Below are 17109 nucleotides of genomic sequence, written 5' to 3'. Positions count from 1 at the left end.
AATTTGTTATCCGCAGAACAAACACGACCACAAAATTTGAGAAACTTCATTATGCTTAACACTGTTTTTAGGCAGCTGTCTTTTTTTAGAGCATCTGCGAGTGTCGAAGAAAGTTCAACATGGTGCCTTATGTGTCCGAAATTGTCTTCTTACAGAATCTACAGGTTGCTACTTTTTTTTGAAGATGTTGTGGCTTACACCAGTTCTCAATCGTTGGTAAAACCAAATTTTATAACCCAGCTGTTGGCTGACATGATTGAAAGAAAAAGACTTTGGCGCTCACAGTCAGGTTAATAAATCAGATGGCTTGCTGCCCGGTAGCCATGGTTACCTGGTGGCCAATGACAATGTTGATCTATTTTGATAGTCTGAAAAACTTTATTCATTTAGTCAAGTACGAGACAAAAAAAAGTGTGTCTGAGTCCGGACTCGAGTACTAAAGCCCTAACATGCACATTGAAAATTTTTAAGTATAGTAAATTAAGATCACCTGAAAAGGTAATGATAAACTTTGAGTTCATTCTTTTCTTGATGTCTTTTCTTTTGAGTAGTTATATTTAGGGTAGTGTTACTAACCCAGAACTCCGGCTCTATTTGTTTCTCTTGCTTACATGTGATTTGTCTACAGTATATGCTGACCCAGATGTCAACCCAAAAACCCAGAAGGGTTCTTAATTAAAGATAACTGGAGGCCTATTGAGAAAAGAAAAAGAAAAAAAAGACAAAAAAAGAAAAAAATACACTTGACTGGGGATAAAAAAAAAATAAGGGCATTAACACACATGCTAAGTATAAAATGTCCATTGACACTAGTCAGGGATTATAGTCGTTTGGTTACCGCAATTCCTTGAACAGTTTTGCAAGGTAGCGGCTGTGAGGATTATCATCCTTCTGTCAAAACACGAGTAAAGTTTCTCCCAAAGTAGTACACTGGTTAATAATACATCTCGCCCAATGGAAGTATGGGTAAAAATCATATTTTAGAAATTCCTTCAGCATGACAGGAACCCGCATTTTATTGGGAACGTACCTCTTGAATAACATGCTGGGCCTTCTACAGAATTATTAATGTTGGCAATCTTTGAATGCTCTTGCACACGAGGAAGTCTGGTGGGAAAATAAAAGATACACACAGCGGCGCTAATGTGAAGCAGCTAGAGCACGAGACCCGCGCGCAATGTCAACAAACTGCCTAGTATGGTGTTGAAGGGCTGAAAAAGAAGAGGAAGTGCATGAAGATGAGGAAGAAGAGGCTCCCCTGGCAGGCGCGGTGAAGCCCCGACAAGCCGGAAAAGCAGAGCTGCCATCAAGCGGCGCGGCACTCGCCACTCGCAGTCAATTTGATATATTAAACAATTATTGAATATGCCACCAAACAAAAGTCACCGTGTAAATATCCGCCTGCTTCCTTAAATTATGGATGAACGCCGTCAATTATTAATGAAGGAAAAGCAGAAGTTGAAAATAAACAATGGACTTTACATGGAATAGCAAGCGGGTATAAATAAGCGCGCCGTCGCCTGCCGGATTTCAGAATGAGTCAGTCCATTCAAATAGCACTAGCTGTCATTTACTCATGGACGTCCCCCGCTGGTGACGCATCCAGAGATGCCGTCTTTGCAAAGCTCAGACATTTTTATTATTATTACATATCATTTTTATTATATTTATTATTAATCTTTTGTCCGTTAACTATTTAAAAGTTTTTGTTGCAATCAAGCAGAACTTTTGAGAATAATCATCGTGTAGAAGAATCCATCAAATGAGGGAGGCGTCTAGACTCAGAAATTTCAGAAAAATTGTGAAGAAAACTTGCGTGTAATGAGATCATGGACTGTTTTTTGCATGTCCAAGGATGTCCCCGATCACATTCACCAAACTCGTGTTAAACTACCTGTGCCAACTTTTAGACGTGGTTCCAGCAGTCATATGGTGTAGACACATTTCTGCTGTTCAAGACTACTATACTACCTGTACCAACTGAATGTCAACAATTGTACATTTGTGCCGGAAACTGTCAGCCTTTAGCGGTGACCCAGTCAAGTGTTATTCCTTGCTGAAGCGGCACACTTTTGTGCCAATTACGGGTTCTAATTACGGCACCTAACAGCTTTCCGGGGCGGAATGGCTGAGCCAGGGCTCTCACCGAGTAGCTCGGGTGTTTTACATATAGATTGAATTACCTGGAATGATTCAACGCGGGGGTAAATGAGCATTATGCTAATGCTACGCAACAACACATACGTCACCAGCGGCCGAGGCAGCAAGACGCGTGTCCAATCCTTCTTCAGTAGCAGTTGATTAAACTCGTAAAAAGGAAAAAAAGAAATGACTAGAACCAGACGAGCTTCGAGGAGATGAGATCACGCCGGCCGGCGAGCGGGACCCCTGAGATGGTGAACAGGTGCACCATGGAAAGATGGAAGGCCAGCTGCCGGAGTGTGACCGACCAAGAATGTGATCTCACAAAGAATGGCAGCAAAGCAGAGGTATCAAACGTAATTATGGAGGGCAGACTGAGGAAAAAAGAAGACGAAAAGGTGGCGTGGGAGTTAAAAAATGCTCCCAGCCTGTCCCTCAAAAGGTGTCAGGGTGTAATTCCAGAGGTGGTGATTATATATCTGAGATGTGACAAAGGAAGCAATGTTGGTATAAGAAGCTATTGATGTTTTGATTACATGCGATAACATTTTCTGATTGGTCTGACAATGAACACGTTTCCATGCACTCTGGAAACCAAATCATCTGATTTCTATAGGCACATATTCCGTATAAATAATTGATGGATGAAAACATGGAGATTTCTCTGATATACCAAATTCTTTGATTTATTTATTTTATTTACATCCGCGCATGCGTAAAAAATAGTGTAGCGGGTATTGCAGGCTCCTGCCAGAGTTTTTAGGGTGCACCAAACCTGATTGTTTTAATGGTCTTCTTCCAGTTTTCTGTGTGGAGGTCAGGAAGGCTGCTACAGTCAGGGCAGAGACTCTAGACCGAGTAATCCCACAAAAAGCAGCCTTGTGCGGTGCAGGATCGAATTGCAAGGACAAAGGTCGGCATCTACCGACCTCTTTGGCAGGCCGCATTCCTTGCCTCGGTTAACTTAGAGCACATTTGTTGCGCTCGAGCCCGCAGCTTAGCAACAAGAGTTCTTTGGCTTCTTTTGTTGACTTTTTATGATCAGCCCAAAAAAACAACAACATTTGCCTGTCATCTCCCATGGATGTCCGTCTTAAATGTTTCACCCGTCTTCTATACTTGTCGGAACGCGGACAACGGATAATGATGACATTGCCTCACCAAGCTACATTAAAGCCACGCAGGAGGCCGATTGGTCCCGCTGGCGGACAACCTTTCTACCCGACCCGGTAATTCAATCAGCTAGCCGAAAGTTAGCGGCTACCTGGGGAGATGATTAGGCCCTGGCGTCAAATTCTGTACTCCAATCAAGCTTCCCCTGTTCTTCACGCCCGCCGCGACTCTTTCAAGCCTTGCCAGGCAGATTGACGACTGATGCAAATAAGAAGAAATCACGCCAGAAAAAGTCAGATTTTGTGCCATCTTCATCATCAACAGTGCAAATAGTGTTGTTTACGGGCATGGTTTAAGTCCAGTAATGAAAAATGAGAAGTTTTTTTCTGGCTAATTAATGCTCTCCATTTTAAACCTATGCTAACTAAACATGCCACGTAGCTTGATTAGTAAGCCAGAGTTGCCCCTGTCGTGTCCATGCTGATGCCTCCTAATTGTGCCCCATGTCAATTAATGTTGCATTCTCTTTGGCAGCCCGGAGACTGATGTCACAGCAGGTGCCATGACTAACGCCGCCATTTCCTTTATGGCATTCTTCCAGAGAATGTGGGAAACGCGAATGTCGCTGGCTACGGTGGTCGAGTGCTAATCGCCTTAGCTGTGTGATTTATCACTCGCACTGAGGGCAGGCAGTGTCGCCCATTTAAACACCAGGGATATGTGGTAAGGCTTCCAATTTGTCAAGTACTTTGCTATCAGATAAATAAAAACGTATTTAGAATTTTGTTGACATTAAATCAATTATAAATGGTTCGCCATTTCAGAACGCGCTGCTTTGAAAGCTGAGTAATAAGTCAGTCTTTGTAGTCTGTCTCACTGATGTTGCCACCATTAAAGCACTATTGCTCTACATGCTACAGTAGCCAAAGTTTGGTCACATACAGCCGACATTTGTTAATCAGCTCCATTATTATTATTTACATTATACAGAATCCTTGTGATATTTTTTTAATATTAATTTAGCCTTTTCATTCCCCTAAAATTAGTGCATTAATTTCCCATGTATTGATTGGTGATTTTTTAACAATAAAATAATAAAAAATAAAAATTAATAAAACCAAAAATAATATATAATAATTGTATGTATTAATTTTGGGCATGCACTTTAAGAAACTAGCACATCAGATTAAGAACAACCTATCAGAGACAGAGGGCGTGGCCGACAAGCTGTCAATCGTTTGCCGTGTTCTCACATGCACACCCCCTTTGCAGCTTTGCGCTGATTTTTTTGCCGAATATCCACCTCCGGTTAGCAACTAACGTTAAAAGTAAGGAAGTGGGCAGGCTGATCCCAAAGCCTACACAGTTTGGCCACCGCGCTGGGCTTCGAACATATTCACACTCCAGAAAAGTTATAAAAAGAATAATACCTGTATGAAAAACACTCACACACACACAAACATAAAACAATCAACCTGAAAATTGTGTACGGCGGGACCACTGTAAACCGAGAACTCGTGTAATCGTTAAGTTCTAGCATATTCCATATCATAAATATTGGCATTAACTGAAAAGTTGGCACAGGATGAAGCAATATTTTTTTAAGGACAATCTTATAAATAAGGATGGCCATTATTAAAGTTAGGTGTTAGAAATAAAAGAGGCGATTGTAACTAAAACCCCCCCAAATACAAACAGGAAGTGACACCAGGCCAACGTCCTGATAGATCGCATTGTTAAGACAAAAACTACTTGGTACATTGATCTTTCGCATTTTATCAGGCATTGGCGGCTTTGTTCCAGTTTATCACAGAGCGACGGGGTAGTTTTTATTTGGAAGCTTAAAAACTTTCTAGACTTAATATTAGTCAGATTTGTATTTTGGAGGATCAGAGTGGGCCTTTGGAAGTGAATAACAAAGGATCCAAACGCCGCCGTCGCCTGACGCCCACCACCCCCCTTCGCCCACCCGTGACAGCTTTTTGATTGATTTTTCATTCGTCCCAGATATTTCATTTCATTTCTGTCTGAGCTTTTAAATGATTAAACAGCAGTATTCACTTTTTTATGTCTTTCTTCTTTTAAAACTGTGTGTGTTTACGACGATCAAGCGGTTGCGGTGCAACTCTACCAAGTCGTCTTCATTTTTGTCCGATAAAATGCTTTAATTGAACACTACTCGTTAGGAGATGAATACATGAAGTAATTTAGATATTAATAGATTCATCATCCGGTCTTAAGTGTGCTGTTTATGAACATTCTGTAACCTGTGTAAAGCCAGATTTTTGTTTTTTAAAGCCTTATTGAAATGGTGATGAGAGCTATAATTAAAAGTAGAAGCAGCGGGTAAAAAAAACTCACATGCTAACAATACATTTTAAATGGCGAGTAATTAAATCAGATGGCGTATAAATAAATGTGTTTATTTATGGATGTAATGTTTCATGCGCGCTCATGAGTAATTAGCAGCAGCTTTTCAGTCTTTCCGTTAATCACAACAACGGCGCGCGTGTGGGAATATTTTATCATGGTGTTTGTACAAGCACGGCATTTCAGTGATTTATTGATGTCGCGCTTGTGTAAGACTAGAGCCAAAAAATTGGAAAAATAAAATAGGAAGTGGCATATGTCAGGCACAAATGCAGTTGGAGGTTTATGGAACGTGACATTAAGTCTTATAGGGTGTAGTGCACAGGTTTAATTTTGCCACAAGGAAATTTGCCACACCAGCAAATGTTGATTTCACGTAAGGGTTCATCCGGACGTATCAGGAATACTTGTTCAAAATTTCCTTGCAACAAGAAAGACCATTAAAACTATAGGCGAAGGTTTGGCGGGCGACCTTGTATTAATCCTGAAACCTTCGCTAACACACACAAACGTTCTCGCCTTAATGGGATAGGATCTTAAGACACATAAAATATCATATATAATCCTAACCTAATCAGGTGGTCACCAGATACTAGTAAGTACTGGTAACGTAGTCGACATTGCTGCTCCGTTCTTCTATACAAATATAAATTCAAGTCATTTCTTCAAGTTGATGAGGCGAATAGGAAACAAAAACAGGAAGTAGAAACCGTAACATGGCTCCAACTGTGGTGATGCTAAAATGCTAACAAAAGTACTTAGCGACAGGTAGTGCTGTTTCCATCCACTTATTTTTATTTGAATTTTCAATAATTGCGAAAAACTAACTGAATGGAAACGGCAGAAGAAGAAAAAAGGCCCAAAATTCGGGGGGGAAAATGTTTTTACGCTTGGAAGCGTATCAAAAAAAGGAAAAGCGTATTTTGGGTATGGAAACAGCTTTTGCGAATAAACGATTACAAGACCGGATATTACGTCACACATACGTTTGTAGTCACCAAAAAATGGCGGATGATAAAGTAAGATATGTTTGGGAAGACAAAGAAACAATTTTTAGAATTATTTAAATAAAAAATTAATGCAATTTTAGATCAGTAATCTCTCCATTTTGTGTCTTGTGGCAGAGAGACGCACTTACATGAGATCATCTTGCGGCGCAGTCTCCTCTCACTATTCTCAAAATAAAGAACGGATGGAAACGGGCATAAGTCGCATGTCCGTTTTGTGTTTTTTCACAAAATTCGCCTAAAAATGGGAAAAAAACATTTTGATGGAAACCTGAGTAATGTCTGGTTGGTAACTTCACACGATGTACATTATCAAAAAATCTACCGAATGTCAACCCCCCCCCATTTATTTTTTATTTTTATATCTAGTTATTCTTTTCCATGGTGGCTGATATTAGGTCGCCTGCGACACTTTTTTATTTGTGATCTAAAATTGCTTTCCATTAGAGATATTTTCAGGAGGTTTGGAATACATTTAGGTCACGACTGAGTTTTAGGGGAAAATATGACTTCCACATGAAACCATCTTCAAGGCAGGATTAAAGTGGAAGACTAAATTTGGGAGCACGAGTGCTGTCTTCAAGTTGGAGCAGAGGTTCCTCAAGGGGGGTGTATTTGCTGTGTTTGAAGACGAAATACAAAATGTACAAAGAGAAAACGGCCGCGTCAGAGGTTGGTCTGTGGCAATCCCCTCCCGGGTGGTCTGCCTGGGCTGGGTATTTTGACTGGAAATCTTTCATCCAAACATTAGGTGACCCCAAGAATGATGGGATGCCTATGGTCTGCAGGGGGAAACGATTGCTTTGGCAGGACGTTGTGGGCACGACTTGCAACACACCACAGAGTTTCTGGAATGTCTGGCACATAAAATAAAGTCACACACGCTATGTAAACCGAGAAGGCCTTTGTGACGGCGATTATGGCAGCATATGTTAGAGGAACTGCGGTGGAAAGAAGTGGGGGTTGTTACAGGGGGGCTCCAGACGCATAAGAGCCACAATAAGGCCCCAGCTGTTGCGATGTGACTGATGAGCACGAGCTGCTCTGCGACAAAATTGGCGGTAGTAAGTCAACTGTGCCAACCCCCTCAACGATGCCTCCGTTCAGTCTTAATACCCAGTTGGCACTTGATGCCACAGGAGGCCTGATGTTGTCAAGTAGCCAGCCAGACCCCCCTGAGATTGTTTACAACACACGAGAATGTCGGATTGCGGCACGTAAACATTGAAGGTAAGGTTGCATTCAGGCGACCTACTTAAAAAGAGGGCAGCTCCTGGATAAAAAAAATAAAATAAAAGACTTTCTCTAATAAACTGACGAATGCAATCGTGACCGTCGCTATCTAGGAATTGCTGAAGGTTACGAGGCGTCCCTGGTAAAAATAATACATCGAGAGGATGTGCAAATTCCAGGTGACGGGAGCTCATTTGGTTCCCCGGAACCAATGAATTCATAATGCCGCACGCACCGGCTGCTGTACACATCAAGAACGGAAGGATCAGGAAGAACAGTCTCTCTCTTCTTGCACTCATCTTACTTCTCGCTTAAAAGAAGTGCCAGAATTCTTTTATCTTGATTATGTGCATTCAATTAAACATTAGGGCCCGAGAACACAGTGCGAAGGCTTGCCCATTCTCAAAAACTGAGCGCAAATTAGCCCAACTCAATGCATGTTCATCCATTTTGTAGGCTTAGCAGGCAAGAACCCAAAATTGTCTCATTAGTTAGCAACAGAATTTCTTTAAAATTCAACCTGTGATGCCAATTTTACACATAAGCATGGACTTGGAGGTAAACATACCAGGTTTTCCCCCAGAAAATGTGCCTAGCCTGGTGATTGGTCAACTCAAAACATATTCCTCCTTTGTCAACGGGGAGAGTGGGTGGGCACAGTGGCCTGTGACATGCGGCGATAATTAATCATCAACAGGTGGGGGAGTGGACGCTTAACCTGGTTGGGGGGGCAAGAAAACCCTGGCGTTCCACCAGCCTTATAAAACGCCTGGGGAAACGCTGGTATACACCATGATCAGACCCATAAGAAAGTCTTGAAAATGCATACCTGAAAGGACACAGGAAGTCTGCCATTTTGGTTTGATGCAGCCATTTCAGGCACATCTTTGGCCTGAGACAAAACTTATCGTATATCAGTCCGAAATGCATATACGCTATAACACTATATAGTCACATCTCTGATATCAAAGCTCAACCGAAACTGACGTCAATTTCTTGGATAAAAACACCTCGAGGAAGACTTCTTAATTCTCTTTTCTTGTTTTGTGTTGCTTTATTTTCACCAGTTTTGCTGTCCCTTTCATGTCTGCCGTCCTTATTTTTGTCCCCCTCCTTCCGTTCCTAATGTCCTCGCCTGGGCAAACAGCTGTTACAGCCCGCGAGCGGCACGCACGTGAGCAGATGCAGTTTGTAAGGGAGATGTCGGCAAGGGGCAAGGGCGAAGGTTTCCATGTTGGCACGAGCTCATCCGTGTCTAAATGTCGGAGAGCCTCCTGTCTCCGGAGAAGCTCTCCGCTTGTCACTCCCGATCTACCTGCGTCAAAGAGGATTGTCGCTCCTCATCCGTTGCTGAACATGTTTGAAAAGATGATATAAAACCTTTTCGACAAGAAGCCAGGGTAGAGTTCCTGTTTAGGACCAAGTGCATGCGATCCAACTATGAGTCTCTGTACATTTCAGCCAGGATGAGGGGCTCATACTACTCACTCCATCACACACAAAATGTTTGGTCAAGCTCTGACTTTGTGGGGTTGACTTTGAAGAGTTTTGTGTTAAATGGTGATTCGTCAAAATTTGCTACCATGCTCCGCCGACATGCAATGCTGAAAGCTCAAATGATTTGCATTTTCGCATCATCCAGCTGTTTAATTTAGTACATGATTCAAATTTGGTAGCGCCAAACAAAATATCTATGACAAGGTTTTGTCTTTAAGGACCCGTGGAAATTACCAAAATTACTCTAAGATACCGGCTAAAACAAAATGACAGTTTGATTGACACTTGATTTATTTTTTGAGTGGGTCAACTCATAATAGACAAACCTCACAAAGGTAATGTTACCAAGTCAGCAGAATTTGTTGTTATTCCCAAATTCAATGGAAAATACTTAACATCAATCAACTAAATCTTGACTTTTGAAGGACCCCTGGAAATGGCCAAAAATTTGTCATCGACAGAATACCCACCTCTGTTAATTACTTACCACAACATTGGTGTTTTTAATAATTTATTTAAATTTTGTGTTCATGGAAGGTCAGCATCAAACACTCACTTACAGTTTAAAGTCAACACTTTCTTTTAATGTGCCATTCGAACACTTTTTTTTTAAATTATATATAATTAACCGTAATTAATTAATGACCATAATCATTACATAATGGCCCCATAACTTAGCTTATAACCTTCATTTTTTTCTGTATGTACTTTACTCTTCGTTACAAAAGTAAGACTAACAGTACTGCTTGCTCTTGCCCAAGCGGGAACAGGGAGGAGGGTAACTCAAGCCTGCTTGATATTCAGCAGGCTGACGTTTAACGCCACAACATCCTGCGCCTGATATAGTTGCGACTCTGCGGTGGGAGCGACTGTAAACGGCTCGTCTTTCCGCGTTAAGATCACGCTCGGTGAGAGGAGAAAGCGAGGGCGATTGACCCATCCCGCCATCCTCCGGCTCGCGAGTGAGCCACACCCCGGTCCAGCGCCAGACAGCCAGTCTGGCCTGAACATTGCGGTGGAGCTGTGTGACTATATATGGAGTTGAAATAGTAGGGTTGCGCCTGCACTCCCCCTTGTAAGAGCGTTGGAGACGGAGACCTCAAAACCAAGCAAAACCTTAAAACAGCAAGTACAAAACCTCAGTGTGCAGATGATTGCAGTGCAGAACAATGTAAGAATGCCTGAAAAAGACAAGGAGTTGAAATTCTGCTTTGTCTTTGGAATATCTAAAAAAAGATCACAAGTATTATCCCTAAAAACCCTCAGAAAACAAAATACAGGAACACAGCGGTTGGCAAGAATCTTCAAATTCAGTTTTGTCTTAGGACATGTAAAAAACATCAGGGTGAGGGGTTGAAATTCATCATCTTTGGGAAAACTTACAAATAACCCATAGTTTTATCCCTAAAAAAATACGGATAACAAGAACACGTCTCTTAAATTCTGCTCTGTCTTGAAATAATATCCTTAGATTTATCACTAAGAAACTCAAAAAGGTAACAGAAGCACATCTGTCGGTAAGAGAGTGAAATTCTGCTTTGTCTTAAGAATAGCTAACAAAAGATACCTGTTATTATCCTGAAAACACACACACACAGGATCAGGAATATGTCTTATGGCCGTGAGCCAAAATCCTTCTGTTTTAGGAAATCTGACAAAAGATCTCTAAAAAAAACTCATGGTACCAAAAAAAACGTCTGTTGGCGAGGAACTGAAATTCTGTTGTTGTCTTTGAAATATCTAACAAAAGATCCTGAGTCTTAGCCCAAAAATACGCAAAAAGATGACAGGAACATGCCTGCATGTTCCTGGAATATCTAAGAAAACATCCCTAGTATTATCTATCTAGACACAATGCCTCAGATCCGAGTGTTACTGAGTTGCAGATGCATCAGCATATGCATCAAGTCCCTTAAAATCGGTTTAGAGTGATGAATAGCCCTCATTTGGCCTTCCAGCTGCCCGTGGCTTTCTGAACCTCCTGGTCGTTGTCAAAGGCTAGAATATTATTACCCCTGGATCCTGCCGGGAAAGAGAGTGATGTGGCCAACGGCCGTAGGCAAGCGGCAAGTAACTCAATCTGTTCCAGCCCCTGTTTGGACCTCGTGGTGCCAGCAGCCCACCTGTAGCCCCTAAGGAACGCCAGAGGTGGTCTGGCAAAGCAAAGAAGAATGTGTGACTAGAAGCATAGTATTGTAAAGAACATTTTCTGATAACACGCCTGTGGTCTTTAGTTAGTATCCATCATAATGAGAAGCCACCACACAGGGTTTCATTTGTCACATGTTCATGAAAGCCGAAAGACACTGGCGGTGGCTCTTTCAGGGCATCCGATTTGAATAATAGGCCTCTTGGGCTTCGGAGCGACTCTGTGGCTAGCTCCCTTTAACTTGCCACCAAAACCAAAAACGATTCAAACACACAAAGCCATTTGGCCCTGCTCGGTTTGTCTGTGAAAAGTCAACAATGGTGGGAAGCTGTCGCACTGCTACCTGGACATATCACCTCTTAAGTTCATCACATTTTTCAAGGAGGCATATTTGAACATACACTGCTTATCAGACGCAGTGACACTGTTGCCAAAAGCAAATTTGTACTAAAGTTCTGCTTACCTTGTTGAAACTGACTGAAATAAAATAAAACCGTCCAGTTTTCATAATACGTCCCCATGGACCGCAAATAACCGTGTTGCACCACGATGAAACAGACTAGTCGAGAATGATGTTTCCCCAAGTTACAAGGTCTGCTAGTTCCCATTCCAGCTCAGTGCTTCACTGATTCGTTGGGGCGTAAAGCCCCCTGTGCCGTCACCTCAGCACACTAATTGAATGCTAGCACTCTGTTTGGCACTCAAGAGCTGGAAATATCTCGCGACGGGACATCGAAGGAAGCGGAGCGTTACTTCCTGCGATAGCTCATTACTCCGCATGATACACGTCGGGTCCTGAGTGTTTCTGTGTTTTATCGAAACAAGGGGCGAGATTTGTTCTAACAAACGTGAAATGAACACCCCTTGGGTTTATAGTTTGTACAAAGTTTATCAACCAGCCACATCTTTTTTATGGATTTTAGTCAAAAATTTGTAGAGTTAAATAAAGTGCTGACCACTCAAAATTCAAGGCCAACTTTTGGCTGATCTTCTCCCACATCTGCAGTCTTTTGTTTAGCGAGTGTACAAATCCCACCTGCCTATCAGAACGGCTCTACAATACGCCGGGGCACAACCCACCCGCCTCGCTCTGACAACTTAACTCTATTGATCCGCCTTCGTGCTCAATATTGCAGTGAATACACAGTCGCCGTGGCATGAGGTGGGTCAAAACGTACAGACTATATAAATATTTATATGCACCGTATTCATTCTCCGGGGATTTTTTTTCCACCTTATGTTCACAGCTATTCACCCATACATGCTACAATTATGTGCATTACGGGAAATGTTCTGACACTCTACACGGTATAAAAGCTCACTCAATCACTTATTTAGAGAAATTGTTTTAGTACAGCAACCTTCAGAAAGAGCAGGGTTCAAAAGATGAGGAAAGGCTGCTGATGATTGTGTGGTTGGCTTATCCTTAACAGAATGTGCCGTTGTCTCACACTGACCAAATGTTAATGCAGTAGTAAGATCACAAATGTAAAGGTATATATAAAAAAAACACATCTCTAGGCCATTATTAAATAATCTTATGAAAAAGAGCGTGGCATTTAGCTTTCCTTTTTATGCCGCATGGCAAGCTAAATCATTGCCCGGTGAAATTTTGAGGATCTTCGGTTTACAACAGTCCAAACAAACAGTGCTTCAGTTTTTCTACAAATTTGTCTTTGCTGCTGGGTTTAAGTAATTTTGATTTATAAACAAATTTGGGCATTTCAAGGAAATAGGTGAGTCTTCAAACAAATAAGAGTGCATAAATTCCCCCCAAGTTTGTGAATTTGTAACAAGGCGGCAGAACACTGTGTTCAATCGAATGCACTGCTATTTTGCTAATTTGGTGCATGCTACTTAAACCCATGTAAAAAAATAAATAAAAACTCCTTACAGACAAAACACCTATGTTGCATATTCCACATATAATCTAGGCTATTTTATAGCAAGTTAAAATATATGTCCAGGAGCGATCCTATATTTGGATGGAATTCCGGAGTACTAATAAAGAATGCAGCGCTAAGCTATGCTAGCTAGGTCATGTGCTGCCGTCAATCAATTCATTGTCCTGTATGTGCTGCATGCACGCAGAAGATGCATCAATTTGATATGAAGGAAACATCAAAAGGAACTTGGCTAGCCCAGTAATGGCCCGTTTCACGCTTTGACGTGATGAAACGTCACAGCAGTCGTCCTGCCGCGTTTGAGGCGTCCATCAATCAAGCGGCCCTCCCCACTGTTATAACGCCACGGCGATTATGACTGTGGAGGAGAGCGGGCGGAGCAAAGAGGAGGCAACTGTATGACGTCGTCCCTCATCCATAAACAAATATGTGCTCCACTTTAGGAGTTTTGCCTTAGGGGAGGCGGGGCGGAGAACTTGCGGGAGTGAAGAGGCACAATGGGAGCAGATCACATCACAAGATGCGTCGTCTTCAGAAAACGTCTTTGCTCGGCGCTTGCTTCCAAAAAAAAAAGAGTGGCTGATGCTCCCACGCGCCGCACCCAGAGGAGCTGGAAAAGGAAGCCTTTAGCGTTTAATTTGACGCCACTCTTTGTTGTAAAATACTACAGCAGGCTGATAAAGACAAGTACGAGTCAGTACATTCTGGCCACTGAAGACCAATTTTTCTCAGCTAGCTGTCCTGCGTGTCAGATGCTGATGTCACCATGCATCTATTATCGCAATACGTGGACACACATCAACTGTGTGAATGCTCACTTTGTTGTATTCTATCTGAAAAGGGCACGGTTCAATGAATACTACTGCAGTATGAAACTTGGACTGTGAAGATGGAAAATAAACGAAATAAATGGTAAAAGATGCTCTTTTAGGTCTCTGATGGGCCGATTTGGCAGAAAGGTGAGATTCCAGGGACATTTGGAGTGAAAAATCCAGGAGTTCCGTATATGATGTTTCAGGGGTTTAGCTGCTCCAAATGCTACACCATTTTGTGCTGTGGGAACATCAAGGTACTTCATGATTGAACATGCCTTCTGAGGACATGCACGTACGATTTGTCACCAAGTCTGCACAGCATGTGATTTCGTTTCAAGGCCGCCTCTGACGTTTGATGGCATGAAAGTGACCGTAATTGGAAAACCGATGCGGCTTCTTTAATGTATAACACATCTGCAAAGCAGGAAGGATACGGTTCAGCGTGCATTCGAACCGTCTCTGGCTACAAATAACCCAAAAGGGAGGCTCGGGAAGGAAGGGGATGCTCCAAGGTTCCTTTGCTAATGAATGTCACTTTGTGAAACGAGCTATTATTCCAGGAAATTGCACTGGGATTTGATCAGAGTTTCTTTGCCTTCAATTTAAAAAGAATGACTCGATCTATATAATTGGCCTTGAGATAAAAGTTTCTCAGGTCAGAACGCTGTCATGAAACTCATAGCGGCTTGTGACATTGGAATTTTTCATCAGATTGTCCACAGAGATGAAACGTTAAGACCATTTTAACATCTCAATTATGAGAGCAAAATGATCACGCTTCGTGGTACTACTGGTATCACAATCATGCCAAAAGAAATGTATGAGAGATTTGCTAATGGCATGTGAAGCCCTTTGAGACTCTTTTGTGATTAACTCATTCAATTTCAGCCATTTTCACTGAAGCAATCTTCACTCCCGGCTGTTTTACTGAATTTTGACTGATTTTGCCAGGCCCACAGAGTATTGTGTTCTATTGCTTAAAAACATGGAACCTACCAAAATAAATTTTAGAGTATCTTCTTTCATCAGAATTTTTTTTGTATTTCTATCTGTTTACGTTTTGGAGCAATTAGCATTGGAATATAGCTAAGTTTAATCATTATTCACAAATTATTAAGAATTGTGAGTAAATGATCTTTTTTTTCAATAGCCCTGGTTGATCTCTTTTGCTCTGTTGCCACCTGTTGGCTATTTGTGTAATAACTACCATTGCTTCCACCGTTCTTTGCAGTTGAAAGGCTGCATCAAAGCCTTCTGTATGCTCTACCTTAAAAAAAAAACCAAATAAACAAAATTTAAAATACAGGAATAAAAACCGGAAAAGTGTTGGAATAATAATACAAAAATAGTAATACTATTCGGGGGGGAAACAAAAATACTGTCAGTCCTCTTCAGCTAGTTTGCTCTACGCTGCTAAATGCAGTACTATAAAAAGTCAAAATGGCAAAAGTAACCATCTAAAATTGGATAACCCTTTACCGGTAACCCGTACTGTCATAGTACCAGAACTCTATAAGGAGATCCATCCTGAATCCAAACGCACTTGATGTCTTCCTCGCATCTGTCTTCACCATATGGAGGTTGGAGAGTTTAGTGTAACAGAGGCAGGTGGTCGACGGTGACATTTCTAGCGCCTGCTAACGTGCCTCCCCAATCCCCCGCCATCCCGCCTCATTTATGCTGACAATTCGACGACCTGATTCCGCTTTCATTCTCCTCTCTCGCCAAACTTCAGCTCAACGCGCAAAGCTTCTGACCTTTGGCATCGACGTTATAATCCAGGTGAGAGAAGTCGGAGAGCTCTGTGGATAAAGCTGTCTTGTCGTACGTGGTGAACATAATACAGAGCACAAATCTAGTACAGGGTGGCGCTAAAAGCTATGTGAGGTACCACAACGAAACACACAACGAGGAAGAATCTGGAGGATTAGAGGTTTAGAGTTGCTGCGCTCCTGGACAGGCAAGATATGGGATGAAGAAACTTTCATAACCATGGACATGAGCTTCAGCGAGCAAAGCGGAGGGACCAGTAGCAGGTCGTCACCCGGAGATGCCATGCGAAGAAGAAGTCAAAGATAAGATGAGGGCTGGGAGGAAGCTTCTGGCCGGACCGTAGGCTCGTCTATAATTGGCAGGCCAACGTACGCCTGGATGACCACCACCGAGCGAGGACGGCCGAGGGGCAGGGAGGGCGCCACACCACATGGCACCAGCCCATCCCGAGACTTGCCGCAAACCCACAGGCCGTTCCATCTGGCGTTGTTGGTCCTCAAGTCCCATTAGGAGGAAGTGAGCAAAAGACGGCGTCCAAACACACTCGACAAGACAGGTGTCAAGTGCAAATGCACCACGGGGTCATACACAAATATGGCTTGGGTTGGTATTAAGAGGTTATCACTAAGCACATTCCTCTCTTGGCGTGTGCAATTAATTATAAGACACGCCCCCCCCCCCCCCTGTATTTACATGACTTTTTGACACTTTGACAACAAGACCTCTTGACCTCTCAACAAGAGGGCGACACAGAATCAGTTTTATTTTTGAGAAATATGGTGATCATATTTTTGGCATGATTGTTGGTGGTTTCACTCATTAGGATTTCCATTATGGAAATGAGGGGGCTGCTTGTAAGAACTTTAAAGGGCATATTTAATGACTATGTCTTTTTAGGATAATCAAGGTATTAATTTTAAATAATCAAATTTAAGAACTTTTTAAAGGTCACTTCAATCCAACCTGTGACCACTAATTGAATCAATATGACCACCAGGCGTATGTGATATGGGCAACGTCGAGTATCAATTTGAAGATCTGTTGCAGTAGTTATGGCATAATTTATGGCAGCTATTTCAATGTCTTTTAAGCTAAAATGTTTATTA

At 42.1% G+C, this 17109-nt stretch overlaps 1 protein-coding gene across 12 annotated transcripts in view; it reads right to left on the bottom strand.

Annotated features, from left to right (window-relative positions):
* Positions 1-17109, bottom strand: part of sdk2b (sidekick cell adhesion molecule 2b) — a 310938-nt gene that overhangs the window by 165109 nt on the left and 128720 nt on the right. The window contains exon 1 of one of the 12 annotated variants that reach the window (XM_086064332.1): positions 2184-2200. The exons of the other annotated variants lie outside the window; for them this stretch is intronic. The gene's annotated coding sequence lies outside the window, so the exon portion shown is untranslated. Of the gene's footprint in view, positions 1-2183; positions 2201-17109 lie in introns of those variants that run through there. 12 annotated transcript variants of the gene reach the window in all.

Source organism: Leptonotus elevatus, chromosome 20 (genome assembly GCF_054856555.1).
Source record: "Leptonotus elevatus isolate MCC_2025b chromosome 20, RoL_Lele_1.0, whole genome shotgun sequence".
Lineage (NCBI taxonomy): Eukaryota > Metazoa > Chordata > Actinopteri > Syngnathiformes > Syngnathidae > Leptonotus > Leptonotus elevatus.
The sequence above is the reverse complement of the archived record's forward strand: the minus strand, read 5'-3'. Positions and strand labels throughout refer to the sequence as shown.